The following is a 22,813-nucleotide window of genomic DNA, read 5'->3' on the forward strand; positions in this document are numbered from 1 at the left end:
GCGGTGTCGGCACTCTGCCGACCATTTCGCTAGTTAACACCGGACTTGTTGTGTGTGTTTCAAGTTCAAGAGCATCACCAAGCAATAAATGGTCAACAGCAACATTCAGAGGGTTTCGTACTGCTCAATTGCTACATTAAAACGGTATGTTTCTTTTTTACAACTGGAAAAACAGGAGCGTGACAGCATTCGAACCTGTAATCTTCAGATCCGAAGTCCAACACCTTATCCATTAGGCCACACGGTCACTGACGACCAACATTTACATGCATACGACTCATCTCGAAACGCTCACACCCCTGAGGATTTGTGTTTTCGTTCTACACAGGCGCTGCCCCTTGCTCTTTCCCACCCATTCGTTACATTCAACCTTTTACGAGACCGACCTACTTCTGCAGAAGCGTCGGTGACGACGACGACGACGACGACGACGACGACCGCGAGAGGCTCTGCGATATGTGAGAAATACATCTATAAAATCTAATTCAGACTGCCTCGACCCACCTTATGCTGTACCGCTTTGGCAAATGCTTTATCTGCGCCATTCGCCTTAATCACATCTGAGAGTAATTCTTAAAAAAACGCCTGTCGCTAATTGTTCGTCATCACAGATACTGTTTGCTATACGGCCACGATGCGCAACTGATTTCCAAAATTCATCTTTCTCCTGAGAGGATGGAACTTACGACCCCTGGTTTATCAGTCCAGCGCTCTACCACTGAGCTAAAGAGGCGCGGCCTAGCGGTACTCTTGGGTACTTCGTTCTTACGGTCGTCTGCATCATCAGACTTCAGCTGACAACACTTCATGTTACCGGCTAATATTTGCAGCTATGGCGACCCATTACTGCTTGGCTACACATCTGACACGTAACCTATGTGCTCTCCAAACAACAACACTTGCATTTCAGAACATGTCTTTCACACATGTCTACAAAATCACCTTCACCTTCAAATACAGTTTCCTTGCGACTGACAGAGACGTAGGCAAAGTTTAAAGTTCTGTTTCCATTAAATCTCGTTAATCAGAAAAACGGTAATTTACATCTGCAGCGGAACAAAATTCCGTTCCACCCAGCGTGTAGCTCGAATCCACTACCCTGGGATTAGGAGTCTGACGCTCTACCGACTGAGCTAGCCGGCTACCTCGGTGAATACCTGCCAGGTAGCACGGCACACAGTACTCGTAGGGGGTGGGTGGTCCCATACAGAATCTCTCCATGCTGCCTAATGTTTTCCTAACGTCACACTCGTCACATACTTCACTTTTATGTCATAATCATTTCTGAGAGGTAAAGAAATTGCATGACCACATGCAGAGCTAGTGGCGTCAAAATTAACACACATACTTTATGTGACTCAAAATTAGAACGAGTTACTTTCCGACGTTGTTTTAGATGTGCAAGTGCCAGTCAAAACTCGCGGTGTCGGCACTCTGCCGACCATTTCGCTAGTTAACACCGGTCTAGTTGTGTGTGTTTCAAGCTCAAGAGCATCACCAAGCAAAAAATGGTCAACAGCAACATTCAGACGATTTCGTACTGCTCAATTGCTACATTAAAACGGTATGTTTCTTTTTCACAACTGGAAAAACACGAGCGTGACAGCATTCGAACCTGTAATCTTCAGATCCGAAGTCCGACACCTTATCCATTAGGCCACACGGTCACTGACGACCAACATTTACATGCATACGACTCATCTCGAAACGCTCACACCCCTGAGGATTTGTGTTTTCGTTCTACACAGCCGCTGCCCCTTGCTCTTTCCCACCCATTCGTTACATTCAACCTCTTACGAGACCGACCAAATATAGACTAAAAAACAAGACCACACACTTTGTGCATTCGGAATCGAAGGCAGGGCGTCCCTCGCCGCATTTGCTACGATGGCCATTTGCTACTTCTGCAGAAGCAGCGGCGACGACGACGCCGACGACGACGACCGCGAGAGGCTCTGAGATATGTGAGAAATACATCTATAAAATCTAATTCAGACTGCCTCGTCCCACCTTATGCTGTACCGCTTTGGCAAATGCTTTATCTGCGCCATTCGCCTTAATCACATCTGAGAGTAATTCTTAAAAAAACGCCTGTCGCTAATTGTTCGTCATCACAGATACTGTTTGCTATACGGCCACGACGCGCAACTGATTTCCAAAATTCATCTCTCTTCTGTGAGGATGGAACTTACAACCCCTTGTTTATCAGACCAGCGCTCTACCACTGAGCTAAAGAGGTGCGGCCTAGCGGTACTCTTGGGTACTTCGTCCTTACGGTCGTCTGCATCATCAGACTTCAGCTGACAACACTTCATATTTGCATTTGCTACTATGGCCATTTGCTACTTCTGCAGAAGCGTCCCACCTTATGCTGTACCGCTTTGGCAAATGCTTTATCTGCGCCATTCGCCTTAATCACATCTGAGAGTAATTCTTAAAAAAACGCCTGTCGCTAATTGTTCGTCATCACAGATACTGTTTGCTATACGGCCACGACGCACAACTGATTTCCAAAATTCATCTTTCTCCTGAGAGGATGGAACTTACGACCCCTGGTTTATCAGTCCAGCGCTCTACCACTGAGCTAAAGAGGCGCGGCCTAGCGGTACTCTTGGGTACTTCGTTCTTACGGTCGTCTGCATCATCAGACTTCAGCTGACAACACTTCATGTTACCGGCTAATATTTGCAGCTATGGCGACCCATTACTGCTTGGCTACACATCTGACACGTAACCTATGTGCTCTCCAAACAACAACACTTGCATTTCAAAACATGTCTTTCACACATGTCTACAAAATCACCTTCACTTTCAAATACAGTTTCCTTGCGACTGACAGAGACGTAGGCAAAGTTTAAAGTTGCTGTTTACATTAAATCTCGTTAATCAGAAAAACGGTAATTTACATCTGCAGCGGAACAAAATTCCGTTCCACCCAGCGTGTAGCTCGAATGCACTACCCTGGAATTAGGAGTCTGACGCTCTACCGACTGAGCTAGCCGGCTACCTCGATGAATACCTGCCAGGTAGCACGGCACATAGTACTCGTATGGGGTGGGTGGTCCCATACAGAATCTCTCCATGCTGCCTAATGTTTTCCTAACGTCACACTCGTCACATACTTCACTTTTATGTCATAATCATTTCTGAGAGGTAAAGAAATTGGATGACCACATGCAGAGCTAGTGGCGTCAAAATTAACACACATACTTTATGTGACTCAAAATCCGAACCAGTTACTTTCCGACGTTGTTTTAGATGTGCAAGTGCCAGTCAAAACTTGCGGTGTCGGCACTCTGCCGACCATTTCGCTAGTTAACACCGGTCTTGTTGTGTGTGTTTCAAGCTCAAGAGCATCACCAAGCAATAAATGGTCAACAGCAACATTCAGACGGTTTCGTACTGCTCAATTGCTACATTAAAACGGTATGTTTCTTTTTCACAACTGGAAAAACAGGAGCGTGACAGCATTCGAACCTGTAATCTTCAGATCCGAAGTCCGACACCTTATCCATTAGGCCACACGGTCACTGACGACCAACATTTACATGCATACGACTCATCTCGAAACGCTCACACCCCTGAGGATTTGTGTTTTCGTTCTACACAGCCGCTGCCCCTTGCTCTTTCCCACCCATTCGTTACATTCAACCTCTTACGAGACCGACCAAATATAGACTAAAAAACAAGACCACACACTTTGTGCATTCGGAATCGAAGGCAGGGCGTCCCTCGCCGCATTTGCTACGATGGCCATTTGCTACTTCTGCAGAAGCAGCGGCGACGACGACGCCGACGACGACGACCGCGAGAGGCTCTGAGATATGTGAGAAATACATCTATAAAATCTAATTCAGACTGCCTCGTCCCACCTTATGCTGTACCGCTTTGGCAAATGCTTTATCTGCGCCATTCGCCTTAATCACATCTGAGAGTAATTCTTAAAAAAACGCCTGTCGCTAATTGTTCGTCATCACAGATACTGTTTGCTATACGGCCACGACGCGCAACTGATTTCCAAAATTCATCTCTCTTCTGTGAGGATGGAACTTACAACCCCTTGTTTATCAGACCAGCGCTCTACCACTGAGCTAAAGAGGTACGGCCTAGCGGTACTCTTGGGTACTTCGTCCTTACGGTCGTCTGCATCATCAGACTTCAGCTGACAACACTTCATATTTGCATTTGCTACTATGGCCATTTGCTACTTCTGCAGAAGCGTCCCACCTTATGCTGTACCGCTTTGGCAAATGCTTTATCTGCGCCATTCGCCTTAATCACATCTGAGAGTAATTCTTAAAAAAACGCCTGTCGCTAATTGTTCGTCATCACAGATACTGTTTGCTATACGGCCACGACGCACAACTGATTTCCAAAATTCATCTTTCTCCTGAGAGGATGGAACTTACGACCCCTGGTTTATCAGTCCAGCGCTCTACCACTGAGCTAAAGAGGCGCGGCCTAGCGGTACTCTTGGGTACTTCGTTCTTACGGTCGTCTGCATCATCAGACTTCAGCTGACAACACTTCATGTTACCGGCTAATATTTGCAGCTATGGCGACCCATTACTGCTTGGCTACACATCTGACACGTAACCTATGTGCTCTCCAAACAACAACACTTGCATTTCAAAACATGTCTTTCACACATGTCTACAAAATCACCTTCACTTTCAAATACAGTTTCCTTGCGACTGACAGAGACGTAGGCAAAGTTTAAAGTTGCTGTTTACATTAAATCTCGTTAATCAGAAAAACGGTAATTTACATCTGCAGCGGAACAAAATTCCGTTCCACCCAGCGTGTAGCTCGAATGCACTACCCTGGAATTAGGAGTCTGACGCTCTACCGACTGAGCTAGCCGGCTACCTCGATGAATACCTGCCAGGTAGCACGGCACATAGTACTCGTATGGGGTGGGTGGTCCCATACAGAATCTCTCCATGCTGCCTAATGTTTTCCTAACGTCACACGCGTCACATACTTCACTTTTATGTCATAATCATTTCTGAGAGGTAAAGAAATTGGATGACCACATGCAGAGCTAGTGGCGTCAAAATTAACACACATACTTTATGTGACTCAAAATCCGAACCAGTTACTTTCCGACGTTGTTTTAGATGTGCAAGTGCCAGTCAAAACTTGCGGTGTCGGCACTCTGCCGACCATTTCGCTAGTTAACACCGGTCTTGTTGTGTGTGTTTCAAGCTCAAGAGCATCACCAAGCAATAAATGGTCAACAGCAACATTCAGACGGTTTCGTACTGCTCAATTGCTACATTAAAACGGTATGTTTCTTTTTCACAACTGGAAAAACAGGAGCGTGACAGCATTCGAACCTGTAATCTTCAGATCCGAAGTCCGACACCTTATCCATTAGGCCACACGGTCACTGACGACCAACATTTACATGCATACGACTCATCTCGAAACGCTCACACCCCTGAGGATTTGTGTTTTCGTTCTACACAGCCGCTGCCCCTTGCTCTTTCCCACCCATTCGTTACATTCAACCTCTTACGAGACCGACCAAATATAGACTAAAAAACAAGACCACACACTTTGTGCATTCGGAATCGAAGGCAGGGCGTCCCTCGCCGCATTTGCTACGATGGCCATTTGCTACTTCCGCAGAAGCAGCGGCGACGACGACGACGACGACGACGACGACGACGACGACGACCGCGAGAGGCTCTGAGATATGTGAGAAATACATCTATAAAATCTAAATCAGACTGCCTCGTCCCACCTTATGCTGTACCGCTATGGCAAATGCTTTATCTGCACCATTCGCCTTAATCACATCTGAGAGTAATTCTTAAAAAAACGCCTGTCGCTAATTGTTCGTCATCACAGATACTGTTTGCTATACGGCCACGACGCGCAACTGATTTCCAAAATTCATCTTTCTCCTGAGAGGGTGGAACTTACGACCCCTGGTTTATCAGTCCAGCGCTCTACCACTGAGCTAAAGAGGCGCGGCCTAGCGGTACTCTTGGGTACTTCGTTCTTACGGTCGTCTGCATCATCAGACTTCAGCTGACAACACTTCATGTTACCGGCTAATATTTGCAGCTATGGCGACCCATTACTGCTTGGCTACACATCTGACACGTAACCTATGTGCTCTCCAAACAACAACACTTGCATTTCAAAACATGTCTTTCACACATGTCTACAAAATCACCTTCACCTTCAAATACAGTTTCCTTGCGACTGACAGAGACGTAGGCAAAGTTTAAAGTTGCTGTTTACATTAAGTCTCGTTAATCAGAAAAACGGTAATTTACATCTGCAGCGGAACAAAATTCCGTTCCACCCAGCGTGTAGCTCGAATCCACTACCCTGGAATTAGGAGTCTGACGCTCTACCGACTGAGCTAGCCGGCTACCTCGATGAATACCTGCCAGGTAGCACGGCACATAGTACTCGTATGGGGTGGGTGGTCCCATACAGAATCTCTCCATGCTGCCTAATGTTTTCCTAACGTCACACTCGTCACATACTTCACTTTTATGTCATAATCATTTCTGAGAGGTAAAGAAATTGCATGACCACATGCAGAGCTAGTGGCGTCAAAATTAACACACATACTTTATGTGACTCAAAATCCGAACCAGTTACTTTCCGACGTTGTTTTAGATGTGCAAGTGCCAGTCAAAACTTGCGGTGTCGGCACTCTGCCGACCATTTCGCTAGTTAACACCGGTCTTGTTGTGTGTGTTTCAAGCTCAAGAGCATCACCAAGCAATAAATGGTCAACAGCAACATTCAGACGGTTTCGTACTGCTCAATTGCTACATTAAAACGGTATGTTTGTTTTTCACAACTGGAAAAACAGGAGCGTGACAGCATTCGAACCTGTAATCTTCAGATCCGAAGTCCGACACCTTATCCATTAGGCCACAAGATCACTGACGACCAACATTTACATGCATACGACTCATCTCGAAACGCTCACACCCCTGAGGATTTGTGTTTTCGTTCTACACAGCCAAAGCCCCTTGCTCTTTCACACCCACTCGTTACATTCAACCTCTTACGAGACCGACCAAATATAGACTAAAAAACTAGACCACACACTTTGTGCATTCGGAATCGAAGGCAGGGCGTTCCTCGCCGCATTTGCTACGATGGCCATTTGCTACTTCTGCAGAAGCGGCGGCGGCCGCGGCGACGACGACGACGACGACGACGACGACGACGACGACGACCGCGAGAGGCTCTGAGATATGTGAGAAATACATCTATAAAATGTAATTCAGACTGCCTCGTCCCACCTTATGCTGTACCGCTTTGGCAAATGCTTTATCTGCGCCATTCGCCTTAATCACATCTGAGAGTAATTCTTAAAAAAACGTCTGTCGCTAATTGTTCGTCTTCACAGATACAGTTTGCTATACGGCCACGACGCGCAACTGATCTCCAAAATTCATCTTCCTCCTGTGAGGTTGGAACTTACGACCCCTGGTTTGTTAGACCAGCGCTCTACCACTGAGGTAAAGACGCGCGGCCTAGCGGTACTCTAGGGTACTTCGTCCTTACGGTTGTCTGCATCATCAGACTTCAGCTGACAACACTTCATATTACCTGCTAATATTTGCAGCTATGGCGACCCATTACTGCTTGGCTACACATCTGACACGTAACCGATGTGCTCTCCAAACAACAACACTTGCATTTCAGAACATGTCTTTCGCACATGTCTACAAAATCACCTTCACCTTCAAATACAGTTTCCTTCCGACTGATAGAGACGTAGGCAAAGTTTAAAGTTGCTATTTACATTACATCACGTTAATCAGAAAAACGGTAATTTAGAACTGCAGCGGAACAAAATTCCGTTCGCCCAGCGTGGGGCTCGAACCCACAACCCGTGGTTTAAGAACATCACGCACTACCGACTGAGCTAACCGGCTAGCTCGAAGAAAACCTTCCGGGTAGCACGTCACACAGTACTCGTTTGGGTTGGGTGGTCCCATACAGAATCTCTCCATGCTGCCTAATGTTTTCCTAACGTCACACTCGTCACGTACTTCACTCTTATGTCATAATCATTTCTGGGAGGTAAAGAAATTGCATGACAACATGCAGAGCTAGTGGCGTCAAAATTAACACACATACTTGATGTGACTGAAAAGCCGAACGAGTTACTTTCCGACGTTGTTTTAGATGTGCAAGTGCCAGTGAAAACTCGCGGTGTCGGCACTCTGCCGACCATTTCGCTAGTTAACACCGGTCTTGTTGTGTGTGTTTTAAGCTCAAGCGCATCTCCAAGCAAAAAATGGTCAACAGCAACATTCAGACAGTTTCGTACTGCTCAATTGCTACATTAAAACGGTATGTTTCTTTTTCAGAACTGGAAAAAGACGAGCGTGACAGCATTCGAACCTGTAATCTTCAGATCCGAAGTCCGACGCCTTATCCATTAGGCCACACGGTCACTGACGACCAACATTCACATGTATCCGACTTATCTCGAAACGCTCACACCCCTGAGGATTTGTGTTTTCGTTCTATACAGCCGCTGCCCCTTGCTCTTTCCCACCCATTCGTTACATTCAACCTCTTACGTGACCGACCAAATATACAATGAGAAACATGACCACACACTTTGTGCATTCGGAATCGAAGGCAAGGCGTCCCTCGCCGCATTTGCTACGATAGCCATTTGCTACTTCTGCAGAAGCGGCGGCGGCGGCGACGACGACCGCGAGAGGCTCTGAGATATGTGAGAAATACATCTATAAAATGTTATTCAGATTCATATTCCCACCTTATGCTGTACCGCTTTGGCAAATGCTTTATCTGTGCCATTCGCCTTAATCACGTCTGAGAGTAATTCTTAATAAAACACCTGTCGCTAATTGTTCGTCATCACAGATACTGTTTGCAATACGGCCACGACGCGAAACTGATTTCCAAAATTCGTCTTCCTGCTCTGAGGATGGAACTTACGACCCCTGGTTTGCTACACCAGTACTCTACCACCGAGCTAAAGAGGCGCGGCCAAGCGGCACTCTTGCGTACTTCGGCCTTACGGTCGCCTGCATCATCAGACTTCAGCTGACAACACTTTATATTAGCTTCTAATATTTGCAGCTATGGCGACCCATTACTGCTTGGCTACACATCTGACACGTAACCGATGTGCTCTCCAAACAACAACACTTGCATTTCAGAACATGTCTTTCACACATGTTTACAAAATCACATTCACCTTCAAATACAGTTTCCTTGCGACTGATAGAGACGTAGGCAAAGTTTAAAGTTGCTATTTACATTACATCACGTTAATCAGAAAAACGGTAATTTACATCTGTAGCGGAACAAAATCCCTATCCGCCCAGCGTGTGGCTCGAACACACAACCCTGGGATTAAGAGTCTCACGCTCTACCGACTGAACTAGCCGGCTGCCTCGGTTAATACCTGCCGGGTAGCATGTCACACAGTACTCGTTTGGGTTGGGTGGTCCCATACAGAATCTCTCCATGCTGCCTAATGTTTTCCTAACGTCACACTCGTCACGTACTTCACTTTTATTTCATAATCATTTCTGAGAGGTATAGGAATTGCATGACAACATGCATAGCTAGTGGCGTCAAAATTAACACACATATTTCATGTGACTCAAAAGCCGAACGAGTTACTTTCCGACGTTGTTTTAGATGTGCAAGTGCCAGTCAAAACTCGCGGTGTCGGCACTCTGCCGACCATTTCGCTAGTTAACACCGGTCTTGTTGTGTGTGTTTCAAGCTCATGAGCAACTCCAAGCAAAAAATGGTCAACAGCAACACTCAGACGGTTTCGTACTGCTCAATTGCTACATTAAAACGGTATGTTTCTTTTTCACAACTGGAAAAACACGAGCGTGACAGGATTCAAACCTGTAATCTTCAGATCCGAAGTCCGACGCCTTATCCATTAGGCGACACGGTTACTGGCGACCAACTACAACTTGTATACGACTCATCTCGAAACGCTCACACCCTGAGGGATTGTGTTTTCGTTCTGCACAGCCGCTGCCCCTTGCTCTTTCCCACCCATTCGTTACATTCAACCTCTTACGAGACCGACCAAATATAGACTGGGAAACAAGACCAAACACTTTGTGCATTCGGAATCGAAGGCAGGGCGTCCCTCGCCGCATTTGCTACGATGGCCATTTGCTACTTCTGCAGAAGCGGCTGCGGCGTCGACGAAAATGTAATTCAGACTGCCTCGTCCCACCTTATGCTGTACCGCTGTACAGTAAAAAGTCTGGATGTAATTGAAGTCACTTCTTGCGTAACAATGAGAGTCGTACGGCGGACGTTCAAGGCAGATGCCTTGCGAGTAATGTCAGTGAGTCCCAAGCATCCGTAGATACGCGGTTTCGTCATAACCTCGTAACGCAACTTGAATAGATGACCCTTCCATATAAACCTGCTAGACAATTGGCGCAACCTTTTCGCCACCATAATGGGAAGTGGGAACAGCTGAGCAACATAATAGGCTTTACATAACACGTACGTGTCTAAAATTCTGACTTTTTGCAAAATGGTAGCAGAGCGCTGCTCATGGACCATCAGAGCCCCCTGTATCTTCTCGGTGACAGATTTCCAAATAAGAGCCGCCATTTTTATGGGACACCGATCAATGCTAATCCCCAATGACGTATGGCGATCGACAAAAGTGGCCCAAGGGACATTAGCATCGCGAAACCCTCGAATATCAAGGAACTTACATTTACCATGATTGAGACGCGCTCCAGAGACACAACAGTATGCTTCGACTGCCCCTTTCAACAATGTTATATCATCACGTTGACGGAGGAGAACAACGACATCGTCCGCGTACGCCTTAACAGTGAGCTTCCCACCAGAGAGGGTCATACCCTGAAGCTTGAAAGCAAGAGTCCGAAGCAGCGGTTCCAGGGACAATATGAATAGAGACATAGAGAGCGGACTACCCTGAGGTACCCCTCGGCGGATAGCAATGGGCGGCGTCAGCTGCCTATTGACTGACACCCGAGCAGTTATTCCACTATACAAATTACCAAGAACACCACGTGATGAAGCGTTAAAACCTATTGTGTCTAAAACACGATTTAAAAACACATGACTGACGTGATCAAAGGCCTTGTAAAAATCTAGGAAAGCAAAGGCACAATGAACGTTTGTAACCGCCGCAACCGAGACAACATCCCGATATTCGGCTACTGGGGTCAGAATAGATCTACCAGGAAAACAACATTGATGTGCACCAATCACACCCCGAAGCAGAGAAGACAATCGACTATTGAGCGCTCTAGCAGCTGTCTTGTAATCAAAGTTCAGCAATGTGAGCGGACGAAGATTGGTAGCAGATAAACGACCAGTGGACTTCGGAATTAAAACAATTTTCCCTACTTTAAAATCGGCTGGCACAGCCATCCCCCTGACAATCTCATTTAAAATCTGCGTAAAAGTGCCACCCAAAAGAGGCCAAAAACGGAGATAAATTCTTTAGGCAGGCCGTCTGGACCCGGCGATTTACCGGACGGAGAGCGAGCAATAAAATCGAAAACATCATCTACCTGGAACTCCCGGAGAAAGTCCCCCTTCGCGTCAGGCGTGATCGTCGCAGGAAGATCCTCAAGGACATCATCAGAAAGTGACGCACCAAAATCATCGGCAGAATAGAGACTAGCGTAATACTGATGAAGAGCACGAGTCATATCCTCCTGTGCAATAAGCTGTCGTCCATCATCCACCATAAGAGAAGAGATGAAGGTGCGACGACGTCGAGTCTGATGCCGCAGCAGGTGGTACAAAGAAGTCAGTTCACCTTCAACAAGAGAGTGAGGTTTCGACTTTACTCGCAGACCATCCAACTGTCGTCGTTTGAGGGTCAAGAGCTTTGCTTTAATACGACGAACATCATGGATCCGCAGAGGAGAAGGACCCGCCGCGTCATACAGTTCACGCAGGACAGAGTAGTAAAATTCATACGTGTTCTTAAAATCACGCGCCCTTGCGGCACAGTAAAAAATCCAAGACTGACGAATCTTGGGCTTGGCAAACGCAGTCCACCAAACGAGCAAGGAGGGGTAACGCGGGACAGAGCGAAGACATCGCTCCCACACGGCACTTACAACTTCATCAATGGCACTGTCGGCAAGGTGGGAAACATTTAACATCCACTGGGAACGATAAAGTTTTGCTGGTTGGTGACTAAGATTTACAGTTGCAGTAAAAGCACAATGGTCAGAAAAACTAGTAGGAATAACATCGACAGAAAGAATGTTATCACATAAAAAATCAGAGAAGTAGAATCTGTCGAGTCTACTGCATGAGGACGCGGTAAAATACGTAAATTTCACCAGGGTTGGATATTTGTGTTCCCAAACATCACGCAGGTGCATCGTACGAACCAAGTCATGTAAATCTCGGCAATAATTAAAATTGGGGGACTGGTCTTCAGGTCGTAAAACACAATTAAAATCGCCTCCGAGCAGAAGACTCCGAGGACTCTTGCGCAAAAGATAAATAAGCTCTTCCTTATAAAAGCGCGATCGAGCCACAGTGCGACCCGAACCAGAGGGGGCATACAAAACAACTAGGCAGAGATCAAGAAGACGACAACCAATCCCACGGCCAGAGTCAAGGAATTCAATGTCAGTAACAGGAATACCTTCTCGAAAGAAAAGAGCAGTTCCTGTTGAATTCTCCGGTGCGACATTAAAAACAGTTTGAAGTCCAGGTAGAGGGAGATCAGAAAACAATACTTCCTGCAAAAATATTACGTCCGCACAGGAGTCGTAGAGAAACTGCCGCAAAGAGGCAATGCGAACGTCGGACTCAATACGGTTAACATTTAAGGTAAGAACGGTGTATGCTTGAATCATGGAGAGAAAATCGAGAGATCACCTACACCGACGCATCAACATCACAGTCCATAGCAGGGGAGACGGAGGCATCCGAGGGAAGGGGACTGCTACCCCCTTCCGCGGATCCCTTACCTTTCGGTTTTTTACGAACAGCATTGACGTTCGGCTGAACGCGCAACTTGCGTCGGCTGACGGGCAAGGAAGCGGCAGCCGCCGGTGACGTAGGAGGGTCAAGTTCTGTATCCGACACCACCCGCGCCGGTCCACAGTCAGGGTCCGGCGTCGCGGGGGAAACATCCGACGAAACGGACTGGTCTACACCAATACCAGCTTCCGGCAAACATGGACTACACGGAGGCGAAACGTGAGCAGGAAGCTCCGAAGCTGCTAAGTTGGAAGGAAGCGGAGCAGCTCCGCTGGCAGAGGTATGGGGCAGCGAAGCAGGAAGTTCTTGCGGCTCAACTTGTTGTGACAATGAAATCGGTTCGGAAGGCGGCGCCAACAGGCCCGACCGACGAGCCGACTTGAGAGAAGCCGCGTCGGAAGCCGGAGGGGCGTCAGCAGCCGCTACCGGAACAGCTACTTCAGGGGAACAGGGAGCATCTACACTACTCTGTGGCTCGGAGGATGTCGGTCTCTCGGTTGGGGCATCTCGGGGAGATCCTCATCCGTACTATTTCCATCTTGTGCGCGACGCCGTTTATTATTCAAAAGCGGCACACCCACCTGAGGAACAGACGGAACAACATCAGATTTGGCACGCAAAGGAGGAAACTCTGTGTCAGGGGCGTGCAAAACCTGCGGCGGGGCGCTACTACCACTGGACTGTTCGACACCAAGAGCAGAACCACCGGCAACGAGGTCAGCGACCGTTAACTTGCGACGCTGTTCGAGAGAATTTTTTAACACAAAAACCCTTCGCAGACAGTCGGTACGCACGTGGCCACTCTCATTACACAAGAAACAGGTGCCAACCTGACCACTATATGTTACATGGACACGATATCCACCGATCTGCAGGTGCGAGGGAATATTCTGCTTCACGTGCCTTTCGACGGAACGAATACCACTGTAACACTGCAGACGATGTTGGCTGGACCAGCGTTCAAGGCGAATACTCTTAACATCACCATACTTGAGTAAACCCTCCTTAAGATACACATTATCCATCTCCGGCGGAAGGTTGTAAACACGAACACTGGTGTACGTAATGGAAGCATTTGAAAGCAGTACGGTACTGACAGAATCATCCCGATGCCGAAAGAGAACCTGATGACCAAATTTGGAAATAATTTTATCAACCTGAAGGGGGTCCATAAATTTAACAAAGAAAACATAGAGTTCGGTATCAAAATATGCAGTGTGCACCTGATCCGAATTAATGCCAAAGGTATCTACTAACCAATCATGAATCTCAAGGGAACTAGGTTGCACATGGCGGGTGGACTTGTCGAAAGCAAAACTAACTGTAGCCTGACGAGGAATAATCTGAGACGACATTTTCAAAAACTACGCGGTCTAAACCGCTACACAAAAAACACTGAAATACACACAGAAAGTAACACAACGAACGAAACAACGACGGAGAAAAACTGACAGAAGGTACAACACTACACGTAAACAAACGATATCCCACTATACGTAACGCTACGGCGGAGCGGAAGACTAGGCACGTCCACACTGCACGGCGTCTGAAGCGGAACTATCTGAGCTAAAGAGACGCGGCCTAGCGGCACACTTACGTACTTCAGCCTTACGGTCGCCTGCATCATCAGACTTCAGCTGACAACACTTCATATTAGCTTCTAATATTTGCAGCTATGGCGACCCATTACTGCTTGGCTACACATCTGACACGTAACCGATGTGCTCTCCAAACAACACCACTAGCATTTCAGAACATGTCTTTCACACATGTCTACAAAATCACCTTCACCTTAAAATACAGTTTCCTCGCGACTGACAGAGACGTAGGCAAAGTTTAAAGTTGCTTTTTACATTACATCACGTTAATCAGAAAAACGGTAATTTACATCTACAGCGGAACAAAATCCCGATCCGCTCAGCGTGGGGCTCGAACACACAACCATGGAATTAAGAGTCTCACGCTCTACCGACTGAGCTAGCCGGCTGCCACCGTTAATACCTGCCGGGTAGCACGTCACACAGTACTCGTTTGGGTTGGGTGGTCCCATACAGAATCTCTCCATGCTGCCTAATGTTTTCCTAACGTCACACTCGTCACGTACTTCACTTTTATTTCATAATCATTTCTGAGAGGTAAAGGAATTGCATGACAGCATGCAGAGCTAGTGGCGTCAAAATTAACACACATAGTTCATGTGACTCAAAAGCCGAACGAGTTACTTTCCGACGTTGTTTTAGATGTGCAAGTGCCAGTCAAAAACTCGCTGCGACGGCACTCTGCCAACCAATTCGCTAGTTAACACCGGTCTTGTTGTGCGTGTTTCAGGCTCAAGAGCATCTCCAAGCAGAAAATGGTCAACAGCAACATTCACTCGGTTTCGTACAGCTCAAGTGCTACACTAAAACGGTATGTTTCTTTTTCAGAACTGGAAAAACACGACCGTGAGAGGAACCGAACCCGCAATCTTCGGATAAGAAGTCTGACGCCTTATCCATTAGGCCACACGGTCACTGACAAACGATTGTAACTTATATACGACTCATCTCAAAACGCTAACACCACTGAGGAGTTGTGTTTTCGTTCTACACAGCCGCTGCCCCTTGCTTTTTCCCACCCATTTGATACATTCAACCTGTTACGAGCCCAACCAAATATAGACTGGGAATCTAGACCACACACTTTGTGCATTCGGAATCGATGGCAGGGCGTCCCTCGCCGCATTTGCTACGATGGTCATTTGCTACTTCTGCAGAAGTAGCGGCGGCGGCGGCGACGACGACGACGACGACGACGACGACGACGACGACGACGACGACCGCTAAAGGCTCTGAGATATGTGAGAAATACATCTATAAAATATATTTCAGACTGCCCCGTCCCACCTTATGTTGTACCGCTTTGGCAAATGCTTTATCTGCGCCATTCGCCTTAATCACATCTGAGAGTAATTCTTAATAAAACGACTCTCGCTAATTGTTCGTCATCCCAGATACTGTTTGCTATAAGGCCACGACGCGCAACTGATATCCAAAATCCGTCTGCCTCCTGTGAGGATCGAACTCACGACCCCTGGTTTACTAGACCAGTGCTCTGCCACTGAGCTAAAGAGTCGCGGCCTAGAGGATCTTTTGCGTACTTCGTCCTTACGGTCGTCTGGATCATCAGACTTCAGCTGACAACACTTCATATTACCGTCTAATATTTGCAGCTATGGCGACCCATTACTGCTTGGCTACACATCTGACACGTAAACGAAGTGCTCTCCAAATAACACCACTTGCATTTCATAACATGTCTTTCACACATGTCTACAAAATCACCTTCACCTTCAAATACAGTTTCCTTGCGACCGACGGAGACGTAGGCAAAGTTTAAACTTGCTATTTCCATTACATCACGTTAATCAGAAAAACAGTAATTTACATCAGCAGAGGAACAAACTTCCGTTCCGCACAGCGTGGGGCTCTAACCCACGACCCTGAGATTAAGAGCCTCATGCTCTACCGACTAAGCTAGCCGCGCTGCCTCGGTGAATACGTGCCGGTTAGCACGTCACACATTACTCGTATGGGTTGATTGGTCCCATACAGAACCTCTCCATGTTGCCTAATGTTTTCCTAACGTCACACTCGTCACGTTGGTCACTTTTATTTCATAATCATTTCTGAGAGGTAAAAGAATTGCATGACTACCTGCAGAGCTAGTTTCGTCAAAATTAACACACGTACTTGATGTGACTCATAAGCCGAACGAGTTACTTTCCGACGTAGTTTTAGATTTGCAAGTGCCAGTCAAAAACTCGCGCGACGGCACTCTGCCAACCAATTCGCTGGTTAACACCGGTCTTGTTGTGCGTGTTTCAAGCTCAAGAGCATCTCCAAGCAGAAAATGGTCAACAGCAACATTCACACGGTTTCGTACTGCTCAAGTGCTACACTAAAACGGTATGTTTCTTTTTCAGAACTGGAAAACACCACCGTGAAAGGAATCGAACCCGCAATCTTCCGATACGAAGTCCGACGCCTTATCCATTACGCCACACGGTCACTGACAAACGATTGTAACTTATATACGACTCATCTCAAAACGCTCACACCACTGAGGAGTTGTGTTTTCGTTCTACACAACCGCTGCCACTTGCTTTTTCCCACCCATTTGATACATTCAACCTGTTACGAGCCAAACCAAATATAGACTGGGAAACTAGACCACACACTTTGTGCATTCGGAATCGAAGGCAGAGCGTCCCTCGCCGCATTTGCTACGATGGCCATTTGCTACTTCTGCAGAAGTAGCGGCGGCGGCGGCGGCGACGACGACGACGACGACGACGACGACGACGACGACGACGACGACGACGACGACGACGACCGCGAAAGGCTCTGAGATATGTGAGAAATACATCTATAAAATATATTTCAGACTGCCCCGTCCCACCTTATGTTGTACCGCTATGGCAAATGCTTTATCTGCGCCATTCGCCTTAATCACATCTGAGAGTAATTCTTAATAAAACGACTCTCGCTAATTGTTCGTCATCCCAGATACTGTTTGCTATAAGGCCACGACGCGCAACTGCTATCCAAAATCCGTCTGCCTCCTGTGAGGATCGAACTCACGACCCCTGGTTTACTAGACCAGTGCTCTGCCACTGAGCTAAAGAGGCGCGGCCTAGCGGTACTTTTGCGTACTTCGTCCTTACGGTCGTCTGAATCATCAGACTTCAGCTGACAACACTTCATATTACCGTCGAATATTTGCAGCTACGGCGACCCATTACTGCTTGGCTACACATCTGACACGTAAACGAAGTGCTCTCCAAATAACACCACTTGCATTTCATAACATGTCTTTCACACATGTCTACAAAATCACCTTCACCTTCAAATACAGTTTCCTTGCGACTGACGGAGACGTAGGCAAAGTTTAAACTTGCTATTTCCATTACATCACGTTAATCAGAAGAACGGTAATTTACATCAGCAGAGGAACATACTTCCGTTCCGCACAGCGTGGGGCTCTAACCCACGACCCTGAGATTAAGAGCCTCATGCTCTACCGACTAAGCTAGCCGCGCTGCCTCGGTAAATACGTGCCTGTTAGCACGTCACACAGTACTCGTATGGGTTGATTGGTCCCATACAGAACCTCTCCATGTTGCCTAATGTTTTCCTAACGTCACACTCGTCACGTAGTTCACTTTTACTTCATAATCATTTCTGAGAGGTAAAAGAATTGCATGACAACCTGCAGAGCTAGTTTCGTCAAAATTAACACACATACTTGATGTGACTCATAAGCTGAACGAGTTACTTTCCGACGTTGTTTTAGATGTGCAAGTGCCAGTCAAAAACTCGCTGCGACGGCACTCTGCCAACCAATTCGCTAGTTAACACCGGTCTTGTTGTGCTTGTTTCAGGCTCAAGAGCATCTCCAAGCAGAAAATGGTCAACAGCAACATTCACACTGTTTCGTACAGCTCAAGTGCTACACTAAAACAGTATGTTTCTTTTTCAGAACTGGAAAAACACGACCGTGAGAGGAACCGAACCCGCAATCTTCGGATAAGAAGTCTGACGCCTTATCCATTAGGCCACACGGTCACTGACAAACGATTGTAACTTATATACGACTCATCTCAAAACGCTAACACCACTGAGGAGTTGTGTTTTCGTTCTACACAGCCGCTGCCCCTTGCTTTTTCCCACCCATTTGATACATTCAACCTGTTACGAGCCCAACCAAATATAGACTGGGAATCTAGACCACACACTTTGTGCATTCGGAATCGATGGCAGGGCGTCCCTCGCCGCATTTGCTACGATGGTCATTTGCTACTTCTGCAGAAGTAGCGGCGGCGGCGACGACGACGACGACGACGACGACGACGACGACGACGACGACGACGACGACGACCGCTAAAGGCTCTGAGATATGTGAGAAATACATCTATAAAATATATTTCAGACTGCCCCGTCCCACCTTATGTTGTACCGCTTTGGCAAATGCTTTATCTGCGCCATTCGCCTTAATCACATCTGAGAGTAATTCTTAATAAAACGACTCTCGCTAATTGTTCGTCATCCCAGATACTGTTTGCTACATTTGATACATTCAACCTGTTACGAGCCCAACCAAATATAGACTGGGAATCTAGACCACACACTTTGTGCATTCGGAATCGATGGCAGGGCGTCCCTCGCCGCATTTGCTACGATGGTCATTTGCTACTTCTGCAGAAGTAGCGGCGGCGGCGACGACGACGACGACGACGACGACGACGACGACGACGACGACGACGACCGCTAAAGGCTCTGAGATATGTGAGAAATACATCTATAAAATATATTTCAGACTGCCCCGTCCCACCTTATGTTGTACCGCTTTGGCAAATGCTTTATCTGCGCCATTCGCCTTAATCACATCTGAGAGTAATTCTTAATAAAACGACTCTCGCTAATTGTTCGTCATCCCAGATACTGTTTGCTATAAGGCCACGACGCGCAACTGATATCCAAAATCCGTCTGCCTCCTGTGAGGATCGAACTCACGACCCCTGGTTTACTAGACCAGTGCTCTGCCACTGAGCTAAAGAGTCGCGGCCTAGAGGATCTTTTGCGTACTTCGTCCTTACGGTCGTCTGGATCATCAGACTTCAGCTGACAACACTTCATATTACCGTCTAATATTTGCAGCTATGGCGACCCATTACTGCTTGGCTACACATCTGACACGTAAACGAAGTGCTCTCCAAATAACACCACTTGCATTTCATAACATGTCTTTCACACATGTCTACAAAATCACCTTCACCTTCAAATACAGTTTCCTTGCGACCGACGGAGACGTAGGCAAAGTTTAAACTTGCTATTTCCATTACATCACGTTAATCAGAAAAACAGTAATTTACATCAGCAGAGGAACAAACTTCCGTTCCGCACAGCGTGGGGCTCTAACCCACGACCCTGAGATTAAGAGCCTCATGCTCTACCGACTAAGCTAGCCGCGCTGCCTCGGTGAATACGTGCCGGTTAGCACGTCACACATTACTCGTATGGGTTGATTGGTCCCATACAGAACCTCTCCATGTTGCCTAATGTTTTCCTAACGTCACACTCGTCACGTTGGTCACTTTTATTTCATAATCATTTCTGAGAGGTAAAAGAATTGCATGACTACCTGCAGAGCTAGTTTCGTCAAAATTAACACACGTACTTGATGTGACTCATAAGCCGAACGAGTTACTTTCCGACGTAGTTTTAGATTTGCAAGTGCCAGTCAAAAACTCGCGCGACGGCACTCTGCCAACCAATTCGCTGGTTAACACCGGTCTTGTTGTGCGTGTTTCAAGCTCAAGAGCATCTCCAAGCAGAAAATGGTCAACAGCAACATTCACACGGTTTCGTACTGCTCAAGTGCTACACTAAAACGGTATGTTTCTTTTTCAGAACTGGAAAACACCACCGTGAAAGGAATCGAACCCGCAATCTTCCGATACGAAGTCCGACGCCTTATCCATTACGTCACACGGTCACTGACAAGCAAGTGTAACTTATATACGACTCATCTCAAAACGCTCACACCACTGAGGAGTTGTGTTTTCGTTCTACACAACCGCTGCCACTTGCTTTTTCCCACCCATTTGATACATTCAACCTGTTACGAGCCAAACCAAATATAGACTGGGAAACTAGACCACACACTTTGTGCATTCGGAATCGAAGGCAGAGCGTCCCTCGCCGCATTTGCTACGATGGCCATTTGCTACTTCTGCAGAAGTAGCGGCGGCGGCGACGACGACGACGACGACGACGACGACGACGACCGCGAAAGGCTCTGAGATATGTGAGAAATACATCTATAAAATATATTTCAGACTGCCCCGTCCCACCTTATGTTGTACCGCTATGGCAAATGCTTTATCTGCGCCATTCGCCTTAATCACATCTGAGAGTAATTCTTAATAAAACGACTCTCGCTAATTGTTCGTCATCCCAGATACTGTTTGCTATAAGGCCACGACGCGCAACTGCTATCCAAAATCCGTCTGCCTCCTGTGAGGATCGAACTCACGACCCCTGGTTTACTAGACCAGTGCTCTGCCACTGAGCTAAAGAGGCGCGGCCTAGCGGTACTTTTGCGTACTTCGTCCTTACGGTCGTCTGAATCATCAGACTTCAGCTGACAACACTTCATATTACCGTCGAATATTTGCAGCTACGGCGACCCATTACTGCTTGGCTACACATCTGACACGTAAACGAAGTGCTCTCCAAATAACACCACTTGCATTTCATAACATGTCTTTCACACATGTCTACAAAATCACCTTCACCTTCAAATACAGTTTCCTTGCGACTGACGGAGACGTAGGCAAAGTTTAAACTTGCTATTTCCATTACATCACGTTAATCAGAAGAACGGTAATTTACATCAGCAGAGGAACATACTTCCGTTCCGCACAGCGTGGGGCTCTAACCCACGACCCTGAGATTAAGAGCCTCATGCTCTACCGACTAAGCTAGCCGCGCTGCCTCGGTAAATACGTGCCTGTTAGCACGTCACACAGTACTCGTATGGGTTGATTGGTCCCATACAGAACCTCTCCATGTTGCCTAATGTTTTCCTAACGTCACACTCGTCACGTAGTTCACTTTTACTTCATAATCATTTCTGAGAGGTAAAAGAATTGCATGACAACCTGCAGAGCTAGTTTCGTCAAAATTAACACACATACTTGATGTGACTCATAAGCTGAACGAGTTACTTTCCGACGTTGTTTTAGATGTGCAAGTGCCAGTCAAAAACTCGCTGCGACGGCACTCTGCCAACCAATTCGCTAGTTAACACCGGTCTTGTTGTGCTTGTTTCAGGCTCAAGAGCATCTCCAAGCAGAAAATGGTCAACAGCAACATTCACACTGTTTCGTACAGCTCAAGTGCTACACTAAAACAGTATGTTTCTTTTTCAGAACTGGAAAAACACGACCGTGAGAGGAATCGAACCCGCAATCTTCGGATAAGAAGTCTGACGCCTTATCCATTAGGCCACACGGTCACTGACAAACGATTGTAGCTTATATACGACTCATCTCAAAACGCTAACACCACTGAGGAGTTGTGTTTTCGTTCTACACAGCCGCTGCCCCTTGCTTTTTCCCACCCATTTGATACATTCAACCTGTTACGATCCCAACCAAATATAGACTGGGAAACTAGACCCCACACTTTGTGCATTCGGAATCGATGGCAGGGCGTCCCTCGCCGCATTTGCTACGATGGCTATTTGCTACTTCTGCAGAAGTAGCGGCGGCGGCGGCGACGACGACGACGACGACGACGACGACGACGACGACGACGACGACGACGACCGCTAAAGGCTCTGAGATATGTGAGAAATACATCTATAAAATATATTTCAGACTGCCCCGTCCCACCTTATGTTGTACCGCTTTGGCAAATGCTTTATCTGCGCCATTCGCCTTAATCACATCTGAGAGTAATTCTTAATAAAACGACTCTCGCTAATTGTTCGTCATCCCAGATACTGTTTGCTATAAGGCCACGACGCGCAACTGATATCCAAAATCCGTCTGCCTCCTGTGAGGATCGAACTCACGACCCCTGGTTTACTAGACCAGTGCTCTGCCACTGAGCTAAAGAGTCGCGGCCTAGAGGATCTTTTGCGTACTTCGTCCTTACGGTCGTCTGGATCATCAGACTTCAGCTGATAACACTTCATATTACCGTCTAATATTTGCAGCTATGGCGACCCATTACTGCTTGGCTACACATCTGACACGTAAACGAAGTGC

General features: G+C 46.9%; 10 non-coding genes across 10 annotated transcripts; all 10 read right to left on the reverse strand.

The window, feature by feature from the left end:
- Positions 1–14,910: 14,910 nt before the first annotated feature.
- Trnak-cuu (transfer RNA lysine (anticodon CUU)) lies at positions 14,911–14,982 on the reverse strand. The gene has a single exon. It is a non-coding gene; the product is annotated as a tRNA-Lys (tRNA).
- A 1,056-nt stretch (positions 14,983–16,038) lies between these two features.
- On the reverse strand, positions 16,039–16,110 carry Trnat-agu (transfer RNA threonine (anticodon AGU)). Its single transcript has one exon. It is a non-coding gene; the product is annotated as a tRNA-Thr (tRNA).
- A 338-nt stretch (positions 16,111–16,448) lies between these two features.
- Trnak-cuu (transfer RNA lysine (anticodon CUU)) lies at positions 16,449–16,521 on the reverse strand. Its single transcript has one exon. It is a non-coding gene; the product is annotated as a tRNA-Lys (tRNA).
- Positions 16,522–17,593: 1,072 nt separating this feature from the next.
- On the reverse strand, positions 17,594–17,665 carry Trnat-agu (transfer RNA threonine (anticodon AGU)). The gene has a single exon. It is a non-coding gene; the product is annotated as a tRNA-Thr (tRNA).
- A 338-nt stretch (positions 17,666–18,003) lies between these two features.
- Positions 18,004–18,076, reverse strand: Trnak-cuu (transfer RNA lysine (anticodon CUU)). The gene has a single exon. It is a non-coding gene; the product is annotated as a tRNA-Lys (tRNA).
- Positions 18,077–19,525: 1,449 nt separating this feature from the next.
- Trnat-agu (transfer RNA threonine (anticodon AGU)) lies at positions 19,526–19,597 on the reverse strand. The gene has a single exon. It is a non-coding gene; the product is annotated as a tRNA-Thr (tRNA).
- Positions 19,598–19,935: 338 nt separating this feature from the next.
- Positions 19,936–20,008, reverse strand: Trnak-cuu (transfer RNA lysine (anticodon CUU)). Its single transcript has one exon. It is a non-coding gene; the product is annotated as a tRNA-Lys (tRNA).
- A 1,039-nt stretch (positions 20,009–21,047) lies between these two features.
- Trnat-agu (transfer RNA threonine (anticodon AGU)) lies at positions 21,048–21,119 on the reverse strand. Its single transcript has one exon. It is a non-coding gene; the product is annotated as a tRNA-Thr (tRNA).
- Positions 21,120–21,457: 338 nt separating this feature from the next.
- Trnak-cuu (transfer RNA lysine (anticodon CUU)) lies at positions 21,458–21,530 on the reverse strand. The gene has a single exon. It is a non-coding gene; the product is annotated as a tRNA-Lys (tRNA).
- A 1,062-nt stretch (positions 21,531–22,592) lies between these two features.
- Positions 22,593–22,664, reverse strand: Trnat-agu (transfer RNA threonine (anticodon AGU)). The gene has a single exon. It is a non-coding gene; the product is annotated as a tRNA-Thr (tRNA).
- Between the last annotated feature and the right edge of the window lie 149 nt (positions 22,665–22,813).

The sequence above is a fragment of the Schistocerca gregaria genome, chromosome 4, assembly GCF_023897955.1.
Source record: "Schistocerca gregaria isolate iqSchGreg1 chromosome 4, iqSchGreg1.2, whole genome shotgun sequence".
Lineage (NCBI taxonomy): Eukaryota > Metazoa > Arthropoda > Insecta > Orthoptera > Acrididae > Schistocerca > Schistocerca gregaria.